General features: G+C 48.8%; 1 protein-coding gene across 1 annotated transcript in view; it reads right to left on the bottom strand.

Moving 5' to 3' along the window:
• Positions 1–4,161: 4,161 nt before the first annotated feature.
• Positions 4,162–27,650, bottom strand: part of LOC115482645 (protein unc-45 homolog B-like) — a 249,113-nt gene continuing 225,624 nt past the window's right edge. Inside the window, 1 exon segment of the mRNA XM_030222599.1 lies at positions 4,162–4,706. The gene's annotated coding sequence lies outside the window, so the exon portion shown is untranslated.

Here is a 27,650-nt window from a genome sequence, read left to right as displayed (position 1 = left end):
TTCCACAATATCACTCACAAAAATGCTATAAAGAGCTAGCCCAAGGACCGATCCCTGCAGTGCACCACTGATAACATCCGTATCCTCACAGCAAGCTCCATTTACCACTACCATCTGAAGAAAGTAGAGGCTGCCAAAGGACGACCCACCACAGGAAATGTTGCTTAAATATACTTTATTCACTGCATCAGTAGAAGGACCCGACAACCCGTCTGCCTCAAGGGTCACAATCAAACTCTTCCAACTTATGTATGTCGCCTGTGACCGAGCCCTGTACTTCTCTGGTGTCCCACCACCTCAGACGCAACATCTTTCCCTCTACCTTGTCCTGCCCTGCCGGGTTGTGCTGCTAAAACTCGGATCATGTCATGTCCCTCAACTGATGCTGTGAATAAAGCGTATTTAAGCAACATTTCCTATGATGAGTCATCCTTTGGTCAGCTTCTACTTAAAAAAAAAACAACTGACCATGATGTTTTAATATTAATTTGTAGATGATTTCATTGCTTTGGTTATTACTGAGGAGGGTATCAGAGAGTTACCCGTACTAGAAGCATTTCTTTATAATGAAGATTCAGAGGGACTGAAGCAAATTATGGTGAATCATGTAGATGTAATAGATCAAATTGTTAAAGAGTAACAAATCACCTGAACCAGGTACACCTCTAAGACTTGAAAGAACTCCAAAACGATATTACAAACCTACTATTAAAATCAGCAACAGTATCCTAGACTTCAAGGGTGGATAACCCTAACCCCGAAACCTAACCCTCATTAATTCTCGCCTATAATCATGATTTATCTTTGATTGTGCTGCTAAGAGATCTAGAGAGCAGTGCATGTTAAAGAGCTGGTAGCTACATATTCTCCTTTTCTGAATTTGAACAGGAAAGGCAAAAACAGGTTAGCCATTTGAAAAAGATTAGACATCATGGACTGCTGAGGAACTCTTCCTTGATCATTCATAGTCGCCTGAAATCATGAATTGCATCTTATTGTGTTTCTAAAAGATCTAGAGAGCAGTGCATGTTAGAGGAGCTACATTCTGAGCAGGAATGAGAAAAGACAGGGAGCTCTCCTTAGCTGTTTCCTAAGGCAACCTTTTGTTCAGTTCTTGAAAATAGACTAGTCAGAAAGGGCCCAGCTGCTGAGGAAGTCTTTAGCTGTTTCCTACTCCTGTATTGTAGGCAACCATGTGTTCAGATCTTGAGAATGAACATTCTGCCAGTGTTCTTAGGATAGTCAGCATGTGCCCAAATGCTGAGGAAATCATCCTTAGCTGTGTCCTACTCCTGTTTGGTAGGCGCCATTTGTTCAAAACGTGAACATTCTGCTGTTGCCAAGGTGTCTCTCACATGCTGGCGTCATCATACAGATGGTCCTCCTCTCTCCTTTCATCTTCTACATCATTCATTCTCGCTAGTAATCATGATTTCTATCTTAAGGGAGATCCTTAGAGATCTAGAGAGCAGTACAAGATAAAAGAGCTGGCAGCTACATATTCTCCTTTCCCCTCTTTTTCAGCAGGAATGCAAAAGCTAGGATACTCCTTTCCCGATTCTCAGCAAGTGAATTCTGAGCAAGAGAACATTCTGCATATAGCGAGGTATCCCTGAATTTCTGGCAGAGCTGCTCCTCTTGGCTCATCTCTCCTCTCCTAGATCATTCATTCTCGCCTATAATCACATATAATCATGATTTCTCTTTGTTTGTGCTTCTAAGAGATCTAGAGAGCTGTGCATGTTAAAAGAGCTGACGGCTACATATTCCCCTACCCGATTCCCAGCAGGAACTACAAAAGCTGGGTTTCTTAGGGTAGCAAAGGTCCAACGGCTGAGGAACTCTTCCTTAGCTGTTTTCTACTCCTTTTTCGTAGGCTACCGTTTGTTCAGAACTTGAAAGTGACTCTACTGGTAGCACAGTGTCCCTCACTTCCTGGCGTCATCATGCTGGAACCTCACATGCAGAGCTGCTCCCTCTTGGCTCATCTCTCCTCTCCTAGATCATTCATGACTTCTGTAGTCATGATTTCTAGTTTATTGTGCAGAGTTGGCAAAGTTGCTTCTCTTGGCTCATCTCTCCTAGATCATTAATTCTCATCTATAATCACATATAATCATGATTTTTCTTTGATTGTGCTTCTAAGAGATCTAGAGAGCAGTGCATGTTAAAAGAGCTGGCAGCTATATTCTGAGCAGGAATGAGAAAAGCCAGGGAGCTCTCCTTAGCTTTCCTAAGGCAACCTTTTGTTCAGCTCTTGAAAACAGACTAGTCAGAAAGTGCCCAACTGCTGAGGAAGTCTTTCTGACTAGTCCTAGTCCTGTTTTGTAGGCAACTGTGTGTTCAGATCTTGAGAATTAACATTCTGCCAGGGTTCTTAGGATAGTCAACATGTGGCCAAATGCTGAGGAAATCATCCTTAGCTGTTTCGACCTCCTGCTTCGTAGGCAACCGTTTGTTCAGAACTTGAAAATGAACATTCTGCTGTTGCCAAGGTGTCTCCTCTTTCCTCTCATCTCCTACATCATTCATTCTTGCTAGTAATCATGATTTCTATCTTAAGGAGCTCCTTAGAGATCTAGAGAGAAATACACGATGAAAGAGCTGGCAGCTACATATTCTCCTTTCCCCTCTTTTTCAGCAGGAATGTCAAAAGCCAGGATACTTAGAATAGTCAGACTAGTTAGCATGGGCCCAGATGCTGAGGTACTCTTCCTTAGCTGTTTCGTAGGCTATCGTTTTCTCAGATCTTGAAAATTAACATTCAGCTGTTGCCACTTTCCTTACATCATAACACTGGAATCTCACATGCTTGGCTCATCTCTCCTCCCCTAGATCATTCATTCTCGCCTGTAATCCTGTTTTGTAGGCAACTGTGTGTTCAGATCTTGAAAATGAACATTCTGCCAGGGTTCTTAGGATAGCCATTTGTAATAGACTAGTCAGCATGGGCCCAACTGCTGAGGAACTCTTCATTAGCTGTTTCGTACTTCTGTTTCGTGGGCAACCGTTTGTTCAAATCTTGAAAATGAACATTATGCTGTTGCCAAGGTGTCTCTCACTTTCCTACGTCATAACACTCCTTTTGTCTCTCCTCTCCTCCTCTATTCATTCTCACTAGTAATGTTGAACATTCTGCTGTTGCCACTTGTCTCTCACTTCCTGGGCTCACACTGTTTAACTAGAGCATTCATTCTCACCTATAATCATGATTTTTATCTTAAGGTCAGAGCAGATACTTTGGGAGAGGACTGAGTAGCACTGAGTTGAGGCATTGTGCCTTTCTGGATGCATGAACTTGATGGTGGTCTAGGTTATGTGATAACATGTTGCAGATATCAATCAACATTAAAGTGTCAATGTTCTGCTCCCTAGCCATCCTTCTCCACCCAAAAATCTGACACTCTAGTTTGGGCTCAGTTCCCCCCCTCCCCCCAATCGAGTTCTGTCATAGTCTTGGATATTTACTTTATACAGATACAGCCAAGATGAGATAGTCCACTGATTAATTTTGAGATTAGATGGTATATGCTTCAATTTTTTAATTTATTTTATTAAAATAGGTGTTCAGTTCATTAATGAATTTTTATTATGGACAGGAATTGCAGACTTAAAGAAAATGTTTTCTAGACAGTTTTCAAGCTGAATGCCTAATTATGATGCTTTGAAAGAAGTAATTGAAGTGAAATGTAACTCCGTGGTTTATTTAATAATCAAAAAAAGTCTTAATAAAGGTCCACTTTTTAAACACTGAGGAAAAGGTCTCAGATGTCACCGGGTCAGGTCGGTTTCTGAGCATTTAAACTGGGTCAACAAATAGAACTGCTTGGTGACTATTTTAATAATTGACCAAAAACCTCCCATTTCACTGTTGAGCAACTGGTATTTTGAATATTAGGAAGGGATTTTTTTAATGCCTATCATGATTTTTGTAGAAAGTAGAACTGGCTTTTTCTTTCTATAATTAAATGGAGATTTATAAGGGAATGCCATACAAAACCCTTCGTTTTTGAGCTCTGTATCCACTTTTTCTGAAGTCACCAAAGAACCAGCAAGTTGTGTTGAACAGGCAGTAATTGGTATTATTCCTATTATTATTATTCCTATTATTCACTGAAGTTTCCCAAAAGCAGACTGCAATGAACAGAGAGGTATCCCAGCTTTTACACAAATGTATTTATTAGTTAGGAAGTAGAAGCAGGAACAGAAGCATTTTTCCAATTAGGGGTTTGTCGGTTTCTCTTTTAATTGCAAGTTAACCAGCTAAATAAATATTCATTTGCATACTGATTACTTCAAAAGCCATGCTTTTAAGTAATCTACAGTAGTAAAGTTCACAGGAGCTTTGGAAAGCTTTGAAAACATCTTTCTCCTTGGAGGAAATATTAAGAAATAATGAAGCCCATTTCATAGACTGGCCTTCACTGTAAATTTCTGCTCAGATCTTAAGAGACAGGCTTGATTAGCCCATAATCCATGCACTTTATCAGGGCATCCCGAGCTACATCAATTATGGGTTGCTTTTTTATATCATCTTTCTGTTTGCCAGTGACTGTCAGGATCTCCAGCATTTCACATTCCACCAGCTTCTTGGCCAACTCCTTGTCAGCACTGATAAGGTTGTGTGTGATTACCAGCCCACGATGCTGAATTTCCAGGTTTTCACTCAGGCAGAGTCTCTGTAGGATCTCTGTCCACTGTGTAGTCTACAAGGAGAACAGAAACAAGTCATTATTGCAGTATAATAGCCTTGTTACAGTCCACAGATCAATGTTGAAAAGTCAGCGGTGAGCATCAACGGCTAGAACATAACGGATTAAAAAAGGTGAAATTAGGCCTTACCTGCTAATTTTCTTTCCTCTAGATCCTCCAGACCGTTCAAGACGCTTGGGTTATGCACTCCTACCAGCAGAGGGAGACTGAGAACACTAAAACTTCTTATACAAGTAGCCTGTGCAGACCTTCTCCTAACCAGTAAAACAGTAACAAAGCAGAGGAACAAAACACCTCCACCTAAACAAACCCACTGAATCCACACTCAGATCTTCTCCCCTTAAGACGGGGGGAATTCAACTGCAGATGGGCACAAACGGTACCACAAACTGCCCTTAGTAAAACTCCAGGACCCAAATCACAGGAGCTACTAGAAAGATCAGCAACTGAAGTAGGAGTGGCCTAGTGGTTAGGGTGGTGGACTCTGGTCCTGGGGAACTGGGGAAGGAACTCAGAAGGAAGGGATCCCCAGAAGCTTAGCCGGCGGTGGGGATAGTGCTGGGCAGACTTATACGGTCTGTGCCCTGAAAAAGACAGGTACAAATCAAGGTAAGGTATACACAAAAAATGACACGTGAGTTTATCTTGTTGGGCAGACTGGGTGGACCGTGCAGGTCTTTTTCTGCCATCATCTACTATGTTACTATGTTACTAAAACTCCAGGACCCAAATCACAGGAGCTACTAGAAAGATCAGCAACTGAAATAGGAGTGGCCTAGTGGTTAGGGTGGTGGACTCTGGTCATGGGGAACTGAGTTCAATTCCCACTTCAGGCACAGGCAGCTCCTTGTGACTCTGGGCAAGTCACTTAACCCTCCATTGCCCCAGGTACAAATAAGTACCTGTATATGTAAGCCGCATTGAGCCTGCCATGAGTGGGAAAGCGCGGGTTAGAAATGTACCAAAAATAACAAAAATAAAGAAAATATCATACTGAACTGTCCGATACACTGGGTGGGCTCTTGAACGGTCTGGAGGATCTAGAGGAAAGAAAATTAGCAGGTAAGGCCTAATTTCACCTTCCTCAGCAATCCTCCAGACCGTTCAAGACGCTTGGGACGTACCAAAGCAGTAAACACATCTAAGGGGGTCATGTGATGGTTTGAGAGAGAAGATCGCACTTTTTCTCTCTCTGGGGCTCTTCCTCCCCCATTCCTCGCAAAACGAGTGAATAATTGAGCGAACCTAACCCAACTCCGCAGAACCAAGTCGCGCCGATATATGGATTCTTTTGTAACGAAGGAGACCCGAGCGACGGCAGTTAGAATGGCGAAGAAAGGCGCTGAAAAACAACGCGGGTCTGAGGAACCCAAGATGGCGCCCGGCCTGATTGCAGATCCCCCGCCGCAGTTTCACCCGTTACAGCTACAACAGATAACGGATGCGGTGAAATCTGCTCTTGACCCGCAACTGACGAAGCTGTCTGACCAACTAGCAGGAGCCGAATCGTTATTGGGAGAAACGACGAGGCGGACGGGGAAACTCGAGGTGAGAGTCTCAGAGCTGGAAGATTCGAACATGGGCGGAGAGGCGATCAACCAAAATCTGCGAAAAGCAGTGCAATCCCAAGCGAAGCACCTAGATGATCTAGAAAAATAGGTCTCGGAGGTCTAACCTCCGCTTGATTGGGATTCCGGAATGGGTTTCGGATCGCGCTCTACCCACACAGCTGGAGTGCTGGTTAAAGACAGAATTTGCCCTTTCAGACAGCGTGGGACCCCTCTGCCTGGAGAGAGCACATAGACTGGGAAGGAAGCCTCTAGGAGGAAACAGGCAGAGGGCAGTCATAATAAAGGTTCATAACTTCGTACATAAAGAGGAAATCCTGAGGGGAGCCCGGACCAAATGGGACTCATTGACCTTTGACGGTGTGAGAGTTAAAATTTTTCAGGACTACTCCGCAGCTCTACAAGAACGTAGAAAAGCGTTTGGCCCGGTGTGCCGACATTTGGCCGCAAAGAATCGACGGTTTATGCTGCTGTATCCTGCTCAACTAAAAGTACTCGAAGAAGGCGGGTGGAGAGTGTATCCAACACCGGAAGAAGCCCAGTCCTTGATGCGGGATGCTTCTCCATCGCCTTCAGGACAGAATGGATGAAGGAAAGGCCATCAAGCCTGAGGGTGGTTATAGTGGAGTCCGGAGGACTGCACATGGCTGTGTTTAGACTGTTGGACAAACATGCACCCAGTTGGGTAACTATGTTAAGAAACCTAGTTCAGAACGATGTGTCTGGGGTCCAGTTACAAGTTATAAAAGTTATGCACGGGGTGAATCAGTATGGTTGCATGGATGTTGGTTGGGTAAAGTACAGGGAGCCGGGGGGGGGGGGGGGGGGGAGACCCCTGCCATTGCTACACCAGCGTTCTCCTAGTAGATGTGGCGAATGGAGAATGTAGGGGTAATAAGAAAGGGAGGGATAGGAGAGGGAGGGAAGAGAAAGGGGCCGGGGAAGGGAGGGGAGGTGAGGGAGAGGGGAGAGGTGGGGGAGAAAGGAATGATGGATGATGAGACTAAGGAGATGTGTCAATGGGTGTTTGGTACAGGAAGTGGGGGGCTCGGGTGGAGCTGGGCGCCTGGGTCCCCCTCCCTTGATTATAGTTTAGCAATTGGAGAGGTGACCTTGAATCGGGAGGATGGGGACCCCGGTTAGATTCATAACGTGGAATGTGGGGGGCATCATGTCCCCTATCAAAAGGGCTAAGATTTTGCAAGCACTAAAAAGACACCAGGCAAATGTGGCTTGTATTCAGGAGATGAGATTATCCCAGGAGGAACTGCAAAAGTTGAAGAAAGCATGCGTAGGGGAAGTATATGGGGCAGTGGCTGAGGGTAGACGGAGTGGGGTGGCAATTCTAATTCGAAAGGGACTGGTGGCGAAAACTCATCTGGTAGAAAGCGACCCGCAGGGAAGATATGTGATAGTGCGTCTTTGGCTACATCATACTGAATACCTCGTAGTGGCAATATATGAGCCAAACACATATGAGAGACCCTTCTATGACCACATAATCCAAACGTGTCTCCCCTATAGGTCCCTGCCATCTCTAATAATGGGGGATTTTAATTTAGTGGCCGACCCAGTAATGGATTGTTCCTCCCCCAGACTGGCGGCCCGGGGGGGTCCAAGGGCAAGGGTCCTTTCCCAGTTTATGCAGACGCTTGAAGCGGTCGATGCTTGGCGTACATTACACCCAGGGGAGAGAGATTTTACCCACTTATCTAGGGCCCATGGGACTCTTTCGCGCATAGACTATATCCTGGTGGACCGCAGGGTGTTCCCACTTGTGAGAGCGGTGGAGATTGGGCCCGAGGAGATCTCCGACCATTCAATGGTCTGGATGGATTTGGTAAGCCAAGACCCGGGGTTGGGAGGGAGGGGGGTGGCGTTTCCCATCGTACCTAGCCTCTGACCCGGAATTTAAGCAGCATCTATTGGGATGAATATACTCGCTTTAATAAGGAGCATAGGGAGACACCTGCATTATTTTGGCAAGCTGCGAAAGTGGTCCTGCGGGGAGTAGTGATTGCTTACACAGCAAAGCGAGATCGCCGGATCACAGGGACGATTCTCAACCTGGAACGTAGGCTTGGAACAGCCAGACGTAGATTCATAGCCAATCCATCGAGCTACAACCGGGAGCAGATGAAAATAGTTCAAATAGCATTAAACACCTTACTCCATGAGAGAGTCTCTAGAGCCTTAGTGTTTAGGAAATACAAATTTCAGCGATACGGGAACAAGGCAGGAGCTATGCTGGCATGGGTGGTCAAGACATGGGGTGGGCCTAGAGCGGTTGTAGCGGTGAAAAACCGAGAGGGCAATATTCAGAATGGGAGAGAGGGAGTCTTAACAGTATTTAAAGAATTTTATAGTGAACTTTTTAAAGTGCAGCCTCCCTCCTCCATGAAGGTAGTGGAGGAATATTTGGGAAAGGCCGAGATGTTGAACCGCACTGCAATGGCGGTGGAGAAGTTAAACAGGCCCATCACGGGGAATGAACTGCAGGATATAATTCAGTCCCTGCCCACTCATTCAGCCCCAGGTCCAGATGGATTCACCAGCGAATTTTATAAAATCCTGAATCCACATATAGTGGGACCGTTACATTCATATTTGGAAGACGTGGTGGAGAGGGGACAATTCCCAGCCTACGTGAATGAAGCCCTCATCACATTATTGCTTAAGCCAGGGAAGTCAGAAATGGAGGCTGGCTCCTATAGACCTATCTCCTTAATTAATGTAGACGTGAAAATTCTGGCAAAATTGTTAGCCAACAGGCTACAAGAGCACCTACCCTGGCTTACTGGCCAAGAGCAAGTAGAGTTTGTTCGAAATAGACACTCAGGGGTGAATGTACAGAAACTGCTGTTAGCACTGGCCCAAAGTCAGTGTTTAGGCTGCGAGACGATGCTGGTCAGCCTGGACGCTGAAAAAGCATTTGATTCGGTGGGCTGGGACTACATGTTTGCAGTACTGCGGCATGTGGGTGTGAGAGGATGGGCATATGAGGCCATTCGGTCACTATACTTTAACCCCAAAGCAGCTGTGTTGGTCAATGGAGCTAGAACTCAGCAATTCTCAATAGCGAAAGGGACCAGGCAGGGCTGCCCCTTATCCCCTCTTCTCTTTCTACTCGCTATTGATTAAAACTACTACTACTATTTAGCATTTCTATAGCGCTACAAGGCGTACACAGCGCTGCACAAACATAGAAGAAAGACAGTCCCTGCTCAAAGAGCTTACAATCTAATAGACAAAAAATAAAGTAAGCAAATCAAATCAATTAATGTGTACAGGAAGGAGGAGAGGAGGGTAGGTGGAGGCGAGTGGTTACGAGTCAAAAGCAATGTTAAAGAGGTGGGCTTTCAGTCTAGATTTAAAGGTGGCCAAGGATGGGGCAAGACGTAGGGGCTCAGGAAGTTTATTCCAGGCGTAGGGTGCAGCAAGACAGAAGGCGCGAAGTCTGGAATTGGCAGTAGTGGAGAAGGGAACAGATAAGAAGGATTTATCCATGGAGTGGAGTGCACGGGAAGGGGTTTAGGGAAGGACGAATGTGGAGAGATACTGGGGAGCAGCAGAGTGAGTACAATTATAGGTTAGTAGAAGAAGTTTGAACAGGATGCGAAAACGGATAGGGAGCCACTGAAGCAACTTGAGGAGAGGGGTAGTATGAGTAAAGCGACCCTGGCGGAAGACGAGACGGGCAGCAGAGGTTTGAACCGATTGGAGAGGGGAGAGGTGACAAAGTGGGAGGCCAGCAAGAAGCAGATTGCAGTAGTCTAAACGAGAGGTGACAAGGGTGTGGATGAGGGTTTTGGTAGAGTGCTCGGAAAGAAAGGGGCGGATTTTACAGATGTTGTAAAGAAAGAAACGACAGGTCTTGGCGATCTGCTGGATATGAGCAGAGAAGGAGAGAGAAGAGTCAAAGATGACCCCAAAGTTTCGAGCTGAGGAGACAGGGAGAATGAAAGAGCCATCAACAGAAATAGAAAACGGGGGGGGGGGGGGGGGGGGGGGAGTGGGGAGGTGGGTTTGGGGGGAAAAATGAGAAGCTCTGTTTTGGTCATGTTTAATTTCAGGCAATGTCTGACAAACACGCTGAAACTTTGGTTTGGATGTAAGGTGAGATATCAGGGGTAGAAAGGTAGATTTGGGAGTCATCAGCATAGAGATGGTAGAAAAAGCCATGGGATGAGATTAATGAACCAAGGGAAGAAGTGTAGATAGAAAAGAGGAGGGGACCAAGAACAGAACCCTGAGGTACGCCGACAGGCAGAGGGATAGAAGTAGAAGAGGATCCACCAGAGTGAACGCTGAAGGTGTGGAGGGAGAGGTAGGAAGAGAACCAGGAAAGGACAGAGCCCTGGAATCCAAGTGAGGACAGGGTATCGAGAAGTATGCTGTGATCGACAGTGTCAAAAGCAGCGGAAAGATCAAGAAGAATGAGGATGGAATAGAGACCTCTGGATTTAGCCAGTAATAGGTCATTGGAGACTTTAGTAAGTGCAGTTTCGGTTGAGTGGAGAGGGCGAAAACCAGATTGTAGTGGGTCAAGAATAGCATGTGAGGAGAGAAAATCAAGGCAGCGGTGGTGAACAGCACGCTCAAGTAATTTGGAGAGAAAAGGGAGGAGAGAGATGGGTCGGTAATTAGAGGGACAAGTAAGGTTCAGTACAGGCTTCTTAAGGAAAGGTGTGATCACAGCATGTTTAAAGGCAGTAGGGACAGTTGCAGTGGAAAGTGAGAGGTTGAGAATGTGACAGATAAAAGGAATAAGAGCAGGTGAGATGGCATTAAGAAGGTGGGTGGGAATGGGATCAGAGGAACAGGTGGTACATTTTGAGGAAGAAAGGAGAAGTGTAGTTTCCCCCTCTATAGTAACTTCAGGAAAGGAGGAAAAGGAATGAGGGGAACGGACTAGTGGAGGGAGAGGTGGCAAGGTAGAGAATTCAAGGTTTATCTTTTGAACCTTGTCGTGAAAGAATTCAGCAAGGGTCTGAGGAGATAATGAAGGGGGGGTTGGGGGAGGGGGCACCTTGAGGAGAGAGTTCAATGTGGTGAAGAGAAGTCAAGGGTTAGAGCCAAGAGAGTTGGTCAGTTGGATATAATAATCCTGTTTGGCGCGTAAAAGAGCAGATTGGAAGGAGGTCAGCATGAACTTAAAGTGTAAGAAATCAGCAAGGGCCCGAGATTTCCGCCAGAGGCATTTGGCGGAGCGGGTACAGGAACGTAGGTAGCGGATATTAGAAGTCAGCCAAGGTTGGGGTTTTGTACGCCTTACAGGGCGGGTCATCAAAGGTGCAAGAGTGTCTAAGGCAGAGGCTAGAGTATTGTTGTAAGAAGAAACAGCCTCGTTGAAAGACATGGATGGTGCCACAGTAGAGAGGAAGTTTGAAACATGGGAGGATAGAGATTGAGGGTCAATATCGTGAAGATTCCTAGATAAATTAGATAAGATAGGACGGGACTGGGAGGGAGAAGATTTAAGTGTGAAAGTTATAAGATGGTGATCAGAGAGGGGACGATCAGAGGCAAGGAAACTAGAGGGTGAACAGTTGGAGGAGAAGATGAGATCAAGACAGTGACCATTTTGATGAGTGGGGGAGGTGGAGCATAGTTGGAGATTAAAGGAGGATGTTAAAGCGAGTAACTTGGAAATATAAGAGTTGGAAGGATCATTAGCAGGAATATTAAAGTCACCAAGGATGAGAGAGGGGGAAGAAGGATCATGGAAGAAGGCAAGCCAGGCATCAAAGTCACTGAGAAAGGATGAAAGGGACTTATCAGGGGGACGATAAATGACCGCTATTTGAAGAGGGAGAGGAGAGAAAAGGCAGATATAGTGGACTTCAAAGGAGGAAAAACAGTGAGATTGAGGTGGAAGAAGGGGTTAAAATCTGGAGGAGGGAGAGAGAAGTAGTCCAACACCGCCCCCGCGACCAGCAGGGCGAGGAGTATGTGAAAAAAGATAACCACCATGGCAGAGGGCTGCGACTAAAGCAGAGTCATCAGGGCAGAGCCAGGTTTCTGTTATGGCGAGCAGATGGAGGTGACGCGAGATAAAGAGGTCCTGCATATAAGGGAGTTTGTTACAGATTGAGCGGGCATTCCATAGGGCGCAAGAGAAGGGCAAAGAAGAGGAGGGGAGTACAGGAATAGAGATGAGGTTAGAGAGGTCGCGGTGAGATCTGTAGAGTTGGGATAATAGTTGGTGAGGGGGGCCAGGATTGGGATTGATGTCACCGGCTGAGAGTAAGAGAAGGAGTAAAAGACAGCGGAGGAGAGTAGGAGAGGTATGGCCACAAAGGCGTCGAAGGTGAGAGGTATTTAGGTGGAATGGGGAAGGCAAAATGTAGGGAAGAAAGAGATGGAGATTAAAAGCCAACAGGGAGGAAGAGGGTAGGAGAGAAGGTGAGGTGATGAAGTCGATGGATGGGCAGTGAGTTCCTGTAGCGGAGAGAGGTAGGGGGTGAGGGAAAAGATTAGGAAGGGACAGGGCTAGGAAGAGAATGTGAATAGGGGCCATAAACAACTGAGGTACTTTAGCAACTGGGAAGAAGATTAGATGTAAAGAGCGGAGGCCCTGAGTGGATCAGAGTGGACCTGGGTGTCACCCCGGAGAAGGCTGTAAGGATATGCAGATGAGCTGCAAGTCCTCCACAGCACCTGAAAGGCAGCTGGTGGTAGAGCTGGGCACCTCTCAGCTGAGGAAAGGCTTACCAGGGGTTAGGCCGAAGCCAGTATTCCTCCCCCTGAGGGTCGCCTGATCCTAGCCAAAAAGCACCTGGAAACTCTGTGCACTTGGAGCGAGGGCCCTGGGAAGATCGGGGTGGACCTGGAGTCACCCCGGATACAGCTGTGAGGAAATGCAGACGGGCTGCAAGTCCTCCACAGCACCTGGTGGGAGCGCTGGGATTAAAAACCTACAGAAGGGAGAGGGGGTAGTTGGAGTGGAAGTGGGGGGAGGCAGGGTGAAAACTCTGGCTTTTGCAGATGATCTATTGATAATATCTACATCCCCAAGATCGGCCGCTTTGGTGCCCTCTCGGGGTTTAAAGTCAATCGAGAAAAGTCACAGATTATGAGGCTACACTCCCAACTAGCTAGGCCCACTCCAGAAGACCACTCATTGCAGAAAGCAGGGATGGAGATGAAATACTTAGGAGTGCTTATCCCCCGAGAGTTGAGCCGATTGTATGATGTTAATGTACAAAAGCTGCTGGCAGATACAGCGCTGAAACTTGAGCATTGGTGGGGCTTCCCTCTCTTACTTTTGGGGCGCATTGCGCTATATAATATGATGATTATTCCATGCTGGGCATATGTATTTCAAATGCTGCCATTACACCTTACTATAGGGGATGAGAGGCAATTGAATGCTGTGTTACGAAAGTTCTTGTGGAGGGGGAAGAGGCCGAGATTCCCTTTGGAAAAAATGTATGTTCCCAGGGACTATGGAGGGTTGGGCCTACAGAGTGTGCGGCACATAGCGGTTGCAAGTGCTATGAGGCATATAACTGATTGGTTCCACAACTCCACAGACTTTTCGGCAACAACCATGGAATTACGATTGTTTGACCCTTACCATTTCAGCAGTCTTCTCCATGGGAGTGGAGGGGCCTCCCTGGTGCTGAGTCTCTCAAACATCTTGCCACAAGCACAAAGGGCTTGGAACTGGGTATGCAGGTTGCACCAATTTTCGTCAAGAGTCACTCCGATGTTGCCGATTTGTGGGAACCCATCATTCCCTCCTGGGATGCTAAATAGAATTTTCAAGCAATGGAGGGAGTGTGGTACGGTCTACCTGCACCAGATCCTCAACCGGGAGGGGAAATTGCAATCGTTACAACAGCTGCAAGAATGAGGACTTCTTGGCCCCAAAGATTATTTTCACTACTGGCAGCTGCAACACTACACGAAGAGCCTATCGTGGGAAGCCTTGGCCGAGGATGTGCAGGAGGAGTTACCTGTGGCTTACTCCCTGGGTTTGCAGCAAAAAGTCCCGCTGAGATATCACCTCCGGCATATTAAAGACACTATCTCAGAACCAGACTTTGGAAAATATGCTGTGGATTGGAGGCGGGATTTGTCAGTAGAAATATCTCCAACCTTGCTAAAAGAACATGTGTTGAAAATCTATAAAACGTCTCCGCTAGCAGATCATTGGGAGTTACAGTATTGGTTTGCGTACCGGATGCACATTCCGCCTCGCCGGGCGTTCCACATGGGCGCCTCTTCAGACGGGGCATGCCCCAAGTATGGGGCAGAGGGAGCAACCTTGGGACATATGTATTGGACCTGTCCAAGAGTGAGGAGATTTTGGAAAACCTTATTACAACAAGTTTCAAGCATGTGGATGACCAGATGGACTTATTCTCCACTTCTCCTGTTCGGGAAACCTGGCCTGCGAGTCCCGAGGCCAAAGGGATTTCCAAATTTTGTGAAACAAACTATTTTAATAGCTAAAAAGACCATCTTAGATGATTGGATATCGCCAAAAGGCCCCTCCCTCCAAAACTGGCGAATACAAATGGTGCGGTTGTTAAGAACTGAGAGACTGATGGTTCGGGATGAGGACTCCCAGATGTTGAGCAGCTATTACACAAGATGGGGCCCGTTTTTGGACTCTTTGCCCCCGAGCTCTAGGAGCTCCCTGTTGAACATGTGATTTGTCTGATGGACCCCTGACATCTCTCCTTTGATAGCATAGCATTAGAAGGGGGGGGGGAGGTTAAGAGGGAGGGTTATTAGGCCGCATGGGGGATGGGTCCTGGAGGGCTATCAGAGTACAGGCCCTCGGTGACCACTCCACCATGACTGATGATATAAGGTGTTAAGGAATTAGCTAGGGGAGGGGATGGGTGAAAATGGGGGAAAAAAGGGTTGATGATGGAAAATGACTCTGTAATTTTTTTGCAAATCTGTATATACACAAGATGTTTACCTTTAGAGTTAAATGCTAAACCTAGGCGGTTGATCCATCAATAAAAATTATTGAAACATAAACACATCTAAGGGTGGGACCTGCGAGGCCCAGAGGACAGGACTGCAGCTCCAAAACTGGCATCCTCCCTTGCCTGTACATCCACTCTGTAATATTTGACAAAAGAATGCAGGGAGGACCACACCGCCACTCTACAAATGTCTGCCAGTGGAACAAAACTACTCTCGGCCCAAGAAACCGCCATCCCCCTAGTGGAATGTGCCTTGAGTCCCACCGGCACCGTACGGCCTGCAGGGCTATTTCCCTGTGAGCCTCACTCTGCTGGTCTCAGCCTGTGTATACAACTATGTCAAGATGGAGTCTGTGAACTAAGACCCTGCACTTCAGTGATCAAGCAGATTCAACTTTCTGTTTGTGGCAGAGCCCTGCTTGTGGTAAATAACTGGCAGGTCTGGAAAAAACTCAAAGATATGCAGTGGGCTACCTGACCCTTGCACCTCCCTGATGAGCTACAGGGGGTAAGGCCATGGTGCCAGCGAGTCTGATGAGAGACAGGAATGCATACCACAATGTAACAACTGGAAGATCAAAAAGGTTTTTCTTGCTCAGGGAAGGAGCTGGACAAGATCCTGATTGGTTGCTGTCTGGTCACCTGGGAATCAGGGGCCAGAGAGCGGGAACCAAAAAAAGGAAAGTAAGACAAGAAAAAGGACAGACAAGAGAGAAGGAAGAAAGGGAATTTGTCTGGTTCTACTGGAAGAAGGGTAGCTGGCAAGCCGACTAGCGAGACCTGAAGTGGTCCACAACCTTGCGAACTGACCATCTGAAGAAAGTACCTGTTGGTTCAGCTGTACCGGCCAGAGTGACTGTAATCCTGCATGCTGCAAAGAGCCTGTGCTGTTTCCTAAGACGGGGACTCGCTGTGGAAGACAGCTGGAGTCTGAAAGGAAAACCGGTGTCCACTTCATCTGAGCGACCACCCAGCGTCAGCTAGGTGAGGATTACAGAGGTTTATTTCCTAATAGTCGGGGATTAGCTAGTAGGTTCTTGCCTCAGCAAAGGCGGGTTAGTCAGAACTGTGATCAGGAAGATGTGCTGCTAACTGTATTACTTCATGACCTAGTCAGAATTGCTAATCAGGATTGTGTAATAACCTAGTAACCAGTGATATCAGTGTTTTAGTTAGACAATACATTCTATAGTTGCTTATCAGCATAAGGGAGCTACATTTGTACAGCTAAGCCGTAGTGTAGGGGGTATTATTTATATTTTCTTACCTATATAATAAATTAATATATTTCAGCAGTGACTTTGCTTTATTCCAGTTCTCTCTAACAGAAGAAAAGTTCTGGTGTAGGCCCAGAACAGCCAGGTTCCTTTATAATAACCACCCCTGGACAGAGAGCTAGGAAGTTGTTTTAGCCAGACTGTTGTAAACGGAACCTGGGAATTACTCATTGGGTAGCTTTGCCCAGAAGAGTTATTCACCTATAAATGCTTACAGGCCATGCAATATGTAAGCCGAAGAGATGGCATCCTTCAACCACCGCTCCCTTCTTGGGCCCCCATGAAGGACAAATAACCTGTCCGAATACCTGAATTCCTCCGACCTGCGCAAGTAAACCTTCAACACTCTGCGCATATCCAATTTCGCCAAACGACGCTGAGAAGCATCCCCCGTCTGGTCCCCCAAGACTGGCAACGAAATCACCTGATTGACATGAAAGGAGGATACTACCTTAGGCAAAAACAAAGGGACTGGACACAGCAAAACCTTTTCCTTAGAAAACCACAGAAACGGAGGCCTACATGAAAGAGCCTGAAGTTCCGAAATCCTGCGAGCCGACGATATAGCTACCAAAAAGACCACCTTCATAGTAAGGTCTTTTATCGAACAAGACTCCAAGGGCTCAAAAGGAGAACCCACCAAAGAGTCAAGAACGATATTAAGATCCCACTGAGGAACTACCGGCCGCTGAGGAGGACGAAGCAACTTCACTCCCCTCAAAAAATGGACCACATCTGGGGAAGATGCAACCGACCTGCCCTGCACCTTACCCCGAAAACACCCCAAAGCAGCCAGCTGCACCTTCAAACATGAAAATGAAAGGCCCTTCTCAAAACCATCCTGCAAGAAATCTTAAAATGCACGACACAGAAGCTGTCGAAGGGACATACACCCGGTCCCCACACCAATCTTCAAATATGCGCCACACGCACATAGGCCAAAGACGTCGAACGTTTGCGAGACTGCAGCATCATCTGAATCACCTGAGGGGAAATCCGTTTCCTTCTCAACCTTTCCCTCTCAAGGGCCACACCGTAAGAGAGAACAGAGCCAGATCCGGCATGACAGTTGGACCCTGACACAACAGCACCGAGCCCTCCAGCCGCAGAGGCTCGCCTTCTAACAAGCGCATCAGATCCCCGAACCATGGCCAATTCGGAGCCACCAACAACACCGGACCCACATGACATTCTACCCTCTGTAGGACTCGACCTATCAAGGGCCACGGGGGAAACACTTAAACACTTACAGCAACACCTGCTGAGGCCACGGAAGGACCAACGCATCAATCCCTTCTGCTCGCGCATCCTGACGCTGACTGAAATACCGAGGAACCTGAGCATTCTGTGCTGTCGCCATGAGATCCACTACTGGCATTTCCCACTTTAGAACTATCTGGTCGAACACCGACCGGTGCAGAGACCATTCTCCGGGGTCCAACATGTGTCTGCTTAGAAAATCCGCGTTCACGTTGTCCACCCCGGCCATGTGCGCCGCCAAAATCTGCACTAGATGCCTTTCCGCCCAACTCATGAGCAGAGCCATCTCAATTGCCAACCGCGAACTCTTTGTACCGCCTTGTGTGTTGACATACGCTACCGCTGTCGTGTTGTCGGACATGACTCTTACCGCCTTTCTGACCACACTTGAGCGAAACGCCAACAGAGCTAGACGAATCGCCCTCGTCTCCAAACAGTTGATAGACCACTGAGCTTCCTCCGTCGACCACCGCCCCTGCGCGGACTGACCGAGACACTGAACTCCCCAGCCCAGCAGACTGGCATCTGTTACCAGAATCACCCACTGAAGAGGTTCCAATGGCATGCCCTTTCTCAGGTGAGCACAGCCACCACTGGAGACTGCGCCGAGGAGCCCCCCTCAATGGCAACCGCAACTCCAAACTGTGTACCTGGGGAGACCACCGGGACAACAGAGCCGACTGAAGCTGATGCATATGCTCCCTGGCCCATGCTACTACCTCTATTGTCGCTGCCATGAGACCCAGAACCCGAAGGTACATTCGAACCGTCGGACTCTGAACGGACATTAACAGCCGGACCTGCTGCTGAAGAGAGGCGATCCGAGAATCCGGCAGAAAAACACGACCCACTGCCGTGTCGAACCGCACTCCCAAGTACTCCAGACTCTGCGATGGGATCAACTGACTTTTGACTACATTCACTACCCATCCAAGCGATTCCAGAAACGCGACCACCTGAGCTGTCGCCGTAACACTGTGAGCCCGAGACTTCGCCTGGATCAACCAGTCGTCCAGATACGGATGCACCAGAATTCCCTGCCTCCGCAAAGCCGCTGCTACCACCACCATTATCTTGGAGAAGGTGCATGGAGCCGTTGCCAGACCAAAAGGCAGAGCACAGAACTGAAAGTGCCTCCCTAAAACAGCAAAACGAAGGAAACGCTGATGGGCCTCTCGAATCGGCACGTGCAGATACACTTCCGTGAGATCCAGTGACGTGGTAAATTCTCCCTGATGAACAGCCACTATGACCGAGCGCAGAGTCTCCATGCAGAAGGATGGCACCTTGAGCACTCCATTGACCCTCTTGAGATCTAAAATGGGTCGAAACTGGTCCTCCTTCTTCGGCACCACAAAGTAAATGAAATAACAACCCATTCCCTGCTCGTGCCGAGGAACGGGTACCACAGCTCCCAACTGGATTAAGCGACGCAGAGTCTCTTGAATAGCTTTTAACTTGACTCGAGAGTGACAAGGAGAGGGAAGAAACAGATCCGGCAGCGGGTGCTCGAACTCGAGTGCATAACCGTCGCGAACGACCTCCAGCACCCACTGATCTGAAGTAATTTGGGTCCACCCCTGATAAAACAGACGAAGTCGCGCCCCGACCTTCATCAGAGGCTGGACCCGCACACCTTCATAAGGAGGAATTACCATTTCCGGCACCTCCAGAGGAGTCCCGACCGCCTCGACGACCCCCTCGAAAGGACTGCGTCCGCTGGAAAAACCGGCTTTTAGAAGGAGATACAAATCTGCTCGGCCTGTACCGCCTCGCGTCCTTAAACCGACCTCTAGCCGAACCACCTCGACTAGCTGCCTTAGGCCGTAACTCCGGCAACCGTGAAACCTTGGTATCCCCAAGACCACTCATCAGTTTATCCAAGTCCTTTCCAAACAACATAGAACCTTAGAAAGGTAGAGAACACAACTTTGCTTTAGAGGCTGCATCTGCCACCCAGCCCCTAAGCCAAAGAGCCCTGCGAGCCGTCACCGCCAGAGTCATATTCTTAGCCGAAGCCCTTAGCAAATCATAAAGGGTGTCCGCCAAAAACGAAGACCCCATCTCCAATTTGGTCAGGACCTGAACCAAACCAGTTCTATCTAAGGCAGGCTCATCCAAGAGCTTCTCCACCCAACGGAAACAAGCTCTGGCTACCAAGCCCCCACACACAGAGGCTTGCAAGGCTTCAGGAAGGACTCTAGCTTCCTATCCTGAGGATCCCGTAAGGCTGTACTGCCATCCACCGGAATGGCCCTAGCCTTAGTAACCGCCGTAACCACCGCATCCACAGTAGGTGGTTTCAGCATGGCCAAATCTTCCGGAGGCAAGGGATACAGCCGCACCATAGCCCTAGACACCTTACAAGCAGCCTCCGGCACAGACCATTACTGAAAAACCATGTCTCTAATGTCTGAATGCATGGGAAAGGAATGGGAGGCTCTCTGAATCCCCTTAACCAAGGGATCTACCTGGGGTCCCTCCGCAGAGGGAGTGGCCGCCGGAGCAAACATCAAAGTAGAGATCACCTGATCAATGAGCTCTAACAACTCCTCCTTATGAAAAATGCGAACCATTGAAGAATCTTCCCCAGGCCTTAGCCCATCCTGATCCTCAGACTCATCTAAGAGATCCTCCTTCTCCTGGGTCTCATAGTAGATGATGACGGCAGAAAAAGACCTACACAGTCCATCCAGTCTGCCCAAGATAAACTCATACGTGTATACCTTACCTTGATTTGTACCTGTCTTTTTCAGGGCACAGACCGTATAAGTCTGCCCAGCAGTATTCCCCGCCTCCCAACCACCAGTCCCGTCTCCCATCACCGGCTCTGGCACAGACCGTATAAGTCTGCCCTCCACTATCCACACCTCCCAACCACCAACCTCTCTTCCCCCCACCTGCTCCGCCACCCAATTTTAGCTAAGGTTCTGAGGATCCATTCCTTCTGCACAGGATTCCTTTATGCATATCCCACGCATGTTTGAATTCCGTTACCGTTTTCATCTCCACCACCTCCCGCGGGAGGGCATTCCAAGCATCCACCACCCTCTCCGTGAAAAAAATACTTCCTGACATCTTTCCTGAGTCTGCCCCCCTTCAATCTCATTTCATGTCCTCTCGTTTTACCGCCTTCCCATCTCCGGAAAAGATTCGTTTGCGGATTAATACCTTTCAAATATTTGAACGTCTGTATCATATCACCCCTGTTCCTCCTTTCCTCCAGGGTATACATGTTCAGGTCAGCAAGTCTCTCTTCATACGTCTTGGAACGCAAATCCCATACCATTCTCGTAGCTTTTCTTTGCACTGCTTCCATTTTTTAAACATCCTTCGCAAGGTACGGCCTCCAAAACTGAACACAATACTCCAGGTGGGGCCTCACCAACGTCTTATACAGGGGCATTAAAACCTCCTTTCTTCTGCTGGTCACACCTCTCCCTATACAGCCTAACAATCTTCTCGCTACGGCTACCGCCTTGTCGCACTGTTTCGTCGCCTTCGGGTCCTCAGATACTATCACCCCAAGATCCCTCTCCCCGTCCGTGCCAATCAGACTCTCCCCACCTAACACATACGTCTCCCTTGGATTTCTACTCCCTAAGTGCATCACTTTGCATTTCTTCGCATTGAATTTTAATTGCCAAACGTTAGACCATTCTTCTAGCTTCTTAAGATCTTTTTTCATGTTTTCCACTCCCTCCGGGGTGTCCACTCTGTTGCAAATCTTGGTGTCATCCGCAAAAAGGCAAACTTTACCTTGTAACCCTTCGGCAATGTCACTCACAAATATATTGAACAGAATCGGCCCCAGCACCGATCCCTGAGGCACTCCACTACTCACCTTTCCCTCCTCCGAGCGAACTCCATTTACCACCACCCTCTGGCGTCTGCCCGTCAACCAGTTCCTAATCCAGTTCACCACTTCGGGTCCTATCTTCAGCCCATCCAGTTTATTCAAGAGCCTCCTGTGGGGAACCGTGTCAAAAGCTTTGCTGAAATCTAAATAGATTACGTCCATAGCACGTCCTTGATTTAATTCTCCTGTCACCCAGTCAAAGAATTCAATGAGATTCGTTTGGCACTATTTCACTTTGGTGAAACCATGTTGTCTCGGATCTTGCAACTTATTTGCTTCCAGGAAATTCACTATCCTTTCCTTCAGCATCGCTTCCATTACTTTTCCAATAACCGAAGTGAGGCTTACCGGCCTGTAGTTTCCAGCTTCTTCCCTATCACCACTTTTGTGAAGAGGGACCACCTCCGCCGTTCTCCAGTCCCTTCTCTTTCGAAAATGCCCCTAATAGCCAACATGAATGTAGTGAAGGGAAATCTTGCCTCACCAATATACATTTTTTTAAAGGGGTGAATAAACGTGGATAAAGGTGATAAGGTCGATATTGTGTACCTGGATTTTCAAAAGACATTTGACAAAGTCTGCAGAGGAAATTGTAGAGTCTAGGATAGGAGGTAGTGTTCTTGATTAAAAACTGGTTAAAAAATAGAAAATAGAGATTAGGTTTAAATGGAGAAGGGATAGTGGGTTTGTCCAGGTGTCTGTGCTGGGTTAATTGCTTTTTAACATATTTATAAATGATCTAGAGATGGTAATTTTGACAACACAAAGTTATTCAAAATTGTTAAATTGCAAGAGGATTGTGAAAAATTGCAAGTGTAATTATCTGGTATAAGGAAAGCTTCCAGGCCATCGAGAGAGTAGGAGAGAGTTAACCAAGGTGGTTAGAATGGTGGTACGTGGGGCCACAGGGGCCTGGGCCCCCTCCCCCAATTTGTTATGCGCCAATGGTTTGGCTGGCCTGCCCTTTCTTCTCCTCACATCAGGCATGCTCCTTTTAGTGTCTTTCTTCTATGTTTGTGCAGTGCTGCGTATGCTTTGTAGTGCTATATAGCGAATGCTACATACCTGTAGAAGGTATTCTCCGAGGACAGCAGGCTGATTGTTCTCACTGATGGGTGACGTCCACGGCAGCCCCTCCAATCGGAATCTTCACTAGCAAAGCCTTTGCTAGCCCTCGCGCGCCAATGCGCACCGCGGCCGTCTTCCCGCCCGAAACCGGCTCATGCCGGCCAGTCTCATATGTAGCAAGACAAAGAGAAGGGAAGACACAACTCCAAAAGGGGAGGCGGGCGGGTTTGTAAGAACAATCAGCCTGCTGTCCTCGGAGAATACCTTCTACAGGTATGTAGCATTTGCTTTCTCCGAGGATAAGCAGGCTGCTTGTTCTCACTGATGGGGTATCCCTAGCCCCCAGGCTCACTCAAAACAACAACTATGGTCAATTGGGCCTCGCAACGGCGAGGACATAACTGAGATTGACTTAACAATTTATCCAACTAACTGAGAGTGCAGCCTGGAACAGAATAAACATGGGCCTAGGGGGGTGGAGTTGGATCCTAAACCCCGAACAGATTCTGAAGCACTGACTGCCCGAACCGACTGTTGCGTCGGGTATCCTGCTGCAGGCAGTAATGAGATGTGAATGTGTGGACAGATGACCACGTCGCAGCTTTGCAGATCTCTTCAATAGTGGCTGACTTCAAGTGGGCCACTGACGCTGCCATGGCTCTAACATTATGAGCCGTGACATGACCCTCAAGAGCCAGCCCAGCCTGGGCATAAGTGATGGAAATGCAATCTGCTAGCCAATTGGATATGGTGCGTTTCCCCACAGCCAGTCCCCTCCTGTTGGGATCAAAAGAAACAAACAATTGGGCGGACTGTCTGTTGGGCTGTGTCCGCTCCAGATAGAAGGCCAATGGCTCTCTTGCAGTCCAAAGTGTGCAGCTGACGTTCAGCAGGGCAGGAATGAGGACGGGGAAAGAATGTTGGCAAGACAATTGACTGGTTCAGATGGAACTCCGACACAACCTTTGGCAAGAACTTAGGGTGAGTGCGGAGGACTACTCTGTTATGATGAAATTTGGTGTAAGGGGCCTGGGCTACCAGGGCCTGCAGCTCACTGACTCTACGAGCTGAAGTAACTGCCACCAAGAAAATGACCTTCCAGGTCAAGTACTTCAGATGGCAGGAGTTCAGTGGCTCAAAAGGAGGTTTCATCAGCTGGGTGAGAATGACATTGAGATCCCATGACACTGTAGGAGGCTTGACAGGGGGCTTTGACAAAAGCAAACCTCTCATGAAGCGAACAACTAAAGGCTGTCCTGAGATCGGCTTACCTTCCACACGGTAATGGTATGCACTGATTGCACTAAGGTGAACCCTTACAGAGTTGGTCTTGAGACCAGACTCAGACAAGTGCAGAAGGTATTCAAGCAGGTTCTGTGTAGGACAAGAGCGAGGATCTAGGGCCTTGCTGTCACACCAGACGGCAAACCTCCTCCACAGAAAGAAGTAACTCCTCTTAGTGGAATCTTTCCTGGAAGCAAGCAAGATGCGGGAGACACCCTCTAACAGACCCAAAGAGGCAAAGTCTACGCTCTCAACATCCAGGCCGTGAGAGCCAGAGACCGGAGGTTGGGATGCAGAAGCGCCCCTTCGTCCTGTGTGATGAGGGTCGGAAAACACTCCAATCTCCATGGTTCTTCGGAGGACAACTCCAGAAGAAGAGGGAACCAGATCTGACGCGGCCAAAAAGGAGCAATCAGAATCATGGTGCCTCGGTCTTGCTTGAGTTTCAACAAAGTCTTCCCCACCAGAGGTATGGGAGGATAAGCATACAGCAGACCTTCCCCCCAGTCCAGGAGGAAGGCATCCGATGCCAGTCTGCCGTGGGCCTGAAGCCTGGAACAGAACTGAGGGACCTTGTGGTTGGCTCGAGATACAAAGAGATCCACCAAGGGGGTGCCCCACACCTGGAAGATCTGTCGCACTACACGGGAATTGAGCGACCACTCGTGAGGTTGCATAATCCTGCTCAACCTGTCGGCCAGACTGTTGTTTACACCTGCCAGATATGTGGCTTGGAGCACCATGCCGTGACGGCGAGCCCAGAGCCACATGCTGACGGCTTCCTGACACAGGGGGCGAGATCCGGTTCCCCCCTGCTTGTTGATGTAATACATGGCAACCTGGTTGTCTGTCTGAATTAGGATAATTTGATGGGACAGCCGATCTCTGAAAGCCTTCAGAGCGTTCCAGTCCGCTCGTAACTCCAGGAGATTGATCTGCAGATCGTGTTCCTGGAGGGACCAGCTTCCCCGGGTGTGAAGCCCATCTACATGAGCTCCCCACCCCAGGAGAGACGCATCCCTAGTCAGCACTTTTTGTGGCTGAGGAATTTGGAACGGACGTCCCAGAGTCAAATTGGACCGAATCGTCCACCAATACAGGGATTTGAGAAAACTCGTGGACAGGTGGATCACGTCGTCTAGATCCCCAGCAGCCTGAAACCACTGGGAAGCTAGGGTCCATTGAGCAGATCTCATGCGAAGGCGGGCCATGGGAGTCACATGGACTGTGGAGGCCATGTGGCCCAGCAATCTCAACATCTGCCAAGCTGTGATCTGCTGGGACGCTCGCACTCTCGAGACGAGGGACAACAAGTTGTTGGCTCTCGCCTCCGGGAGATAGGCACGAGCTGTCCAAGAATCCAGCAGAGCTCCTATGAATTCTAGTCTCTGCACTGGGAGAAGATGGGACTTTGGATAATTTATCACAAACCCCAGTAGTTCCAGGAGTCGAATAGTCATCTGCATGGACTGTAGAGCTCCTGCCTCGGATGTGTTCGTCACCAGCCAATCGTCGAGATATGGGAACACGTGCACCCCCAGCCTGCGAAGTGCCGCTGCTACTACAGCCAAGCACTTCGTGAACACTCTGGGCGCAGAGGCGAGCCCAAAGGGTAGCACACAGTACTGGAAGTGACGTGTGCCCAGCTGAAATCGCAGATACTGTCTGTGAGCTGGCACTATCGGGATGTGCGTGTAGCGTCCTTCAAGTCCAGAGAGCATAGCCAGTCGTTTTCCTGAATCATGGGAAGAAGGGTGCCTAGGGAAAGCATCCTGAACTTTTCTTTGACCAGATATTTGTTCAGGGCCCTTAGGTCTAGGATGGGACGCATCCCCCCTGTTTTCTTTTCCACAAGGAAGTACCTGGAATAGAATCCCAGCCCTTCCTGCCCGGATGGCACGGGCTCGACCACATTGGCGCTGAGAAGGGCGGAGAGTTCCTCTGCAAGTACCTGCTTGTGCTGGAAGCTGTAAGACTGAGCTCCCGGTGGACAATTTGGAGGTTTTGAGGCCAAATTGAGGGTGTATCCTTGCCGGACTATTTGGAGAACCCACTGATCGGAGGTTATGAGAGGCCACCTTTGGTGAAAAACTTTCAACCTCCCTCCAACTGGTAGGTCGCCCGGCACTGACACTTGGATGTCGGCTATGCTCTGCTGGAGTCAGTCAAAAGCTCGTCCCTTGTTTTTGCTGGGGAGCCGAGGGGCCTTGCTGAGGCGCACGCTGCTGACGAGAGCGAGCGCGCTGGGGCTTAGCCTGGGCCGCAGACTGTCGAGAAGGAGGATTGTACCTACGCTTACCAAAAGAGTAGGGAACAGTCCTCCTTCCCCCCAAAAATTGTCTACCTGTAGAGGTAGAAGCTGCAGGCTGCCGGCGGGAGAACTTGTCGAAAGCAGTATCCCGCTGGTGGAGCTGCTCTACCACCTGCTCGACTTTTTCTCCAAAAATGTTATCCGCACGGCAAGGCGAGTCCGCAATCCGCTGCTGGATCCTATTCTCCAGGTCGGAGGCACGCAGCCATGAGAGTCTGCGCATCACCACACCTTGAGCAGCGGCCCTGGACGCAACATCAAAGGTGTCATACACCCCTCTGGCCAGGAATTTTCTGCACGCCTTCAGCTGCCTGACCACCTCCTGAAATGGCTTGGCTTGCTCAGGGGGGAGCTTGTCCACCAAGCCCGCCAACTGCCGCACATGGTTCCGCTTGTGTATGCTCGTGTAGAGCTGGTAAGACTGAATTTTGGCCACGAGCATAGAGGAATGGTAGGCCTTCCTCCCAAAGGAGTCTAAGGTTCTAGAGTCCTTGCCCGGGGGCGCCGAAGCATGCTCCCTAGAACTCTTAGCCTTCTTTAGGGCCAAATCCACAACTCCAGAATCATGAGGCAACTGAGTGCGCATCAGTTCTGGGTCCCCATGGATCCGGTACTGGGACTCGATCTTCTTGGGAATGTGGGGATTACTTAGTGGCTTGGTCCAGTTCGCCAGCAATGTCTTTTTGAAGACATGATGCATGGGTACTGTGGACGCTTCCTTAGGTGGAGAAGGATAGTCCAGGAGCTCAAACATTTCAGCCCTGGGCTTGTCCTCCACAACCACCGGGAAGGGGATGGCCGTAGACATCTCCCGGACAAAGGAAGCGAAAGACAGACTCTCGGGAGGAGAAAGCTGCCTTTCAGGAGAGGGAGTGGGATCAGAAGGGAGGCCATCAGACTCCTCGTCAGAGAAATATCTGATGTCCTCCTCCTCCTCCCACGAGGCCTCACCGTCGATATCAGACATAAGTTCGCGGACCTGTGTCTGAAGCCGTGCCCAGCTCGACTCCGTGGAACCACGGCCACGGTGGGAGCATCGAGAGGTAGACTCCCTCGCCCGCACCGGCGAAGCTCCCTCCGCCGACGTCGTCGGGGAGCCTTCCTGGGAGGCTACCGCAGTCGGTACCGCAAGCGGCACCGATGTCAGAGACCTCACCCCGGGCAAGGGGCCAGCCGGCGCCTCACTCGACAGTACCGGTGGCGCAAGCACCCCCGGTACTGGAGGGGAAGGGCGCAACAGCTCTCCCAGGATCTCTGGGAGAACGGCCCGGAGACTCTCGTGCAGAGCGGCTGTGGAGAAAGACATGGAAGCAGATGCAGGTGTCGATGTCAGAGTCTGTTCCAGGCGTGGAGGCTGTTCCG

The sequence above is a fragment of the Microcaecilia unicolor genome, chromosome 13, assembly GCF_901765095.1.
Source record: "Microcaecilia unicolor chromosome 13, aMicUni1.1, whole genome shotgun sequence".
Classification (NCBI taxonomy): domain Eukaryota; kingdom Metazoa; phylum Chordata; class Amphibia; order Gymnophiona; family Siphonopidae; genus Microcaecilia; species Microcaecilia unicolor.
Note: the sequence above shows the minus strand (reverse complement) of the source record. Positions and strands in the feature narration are given on the sequence as shown.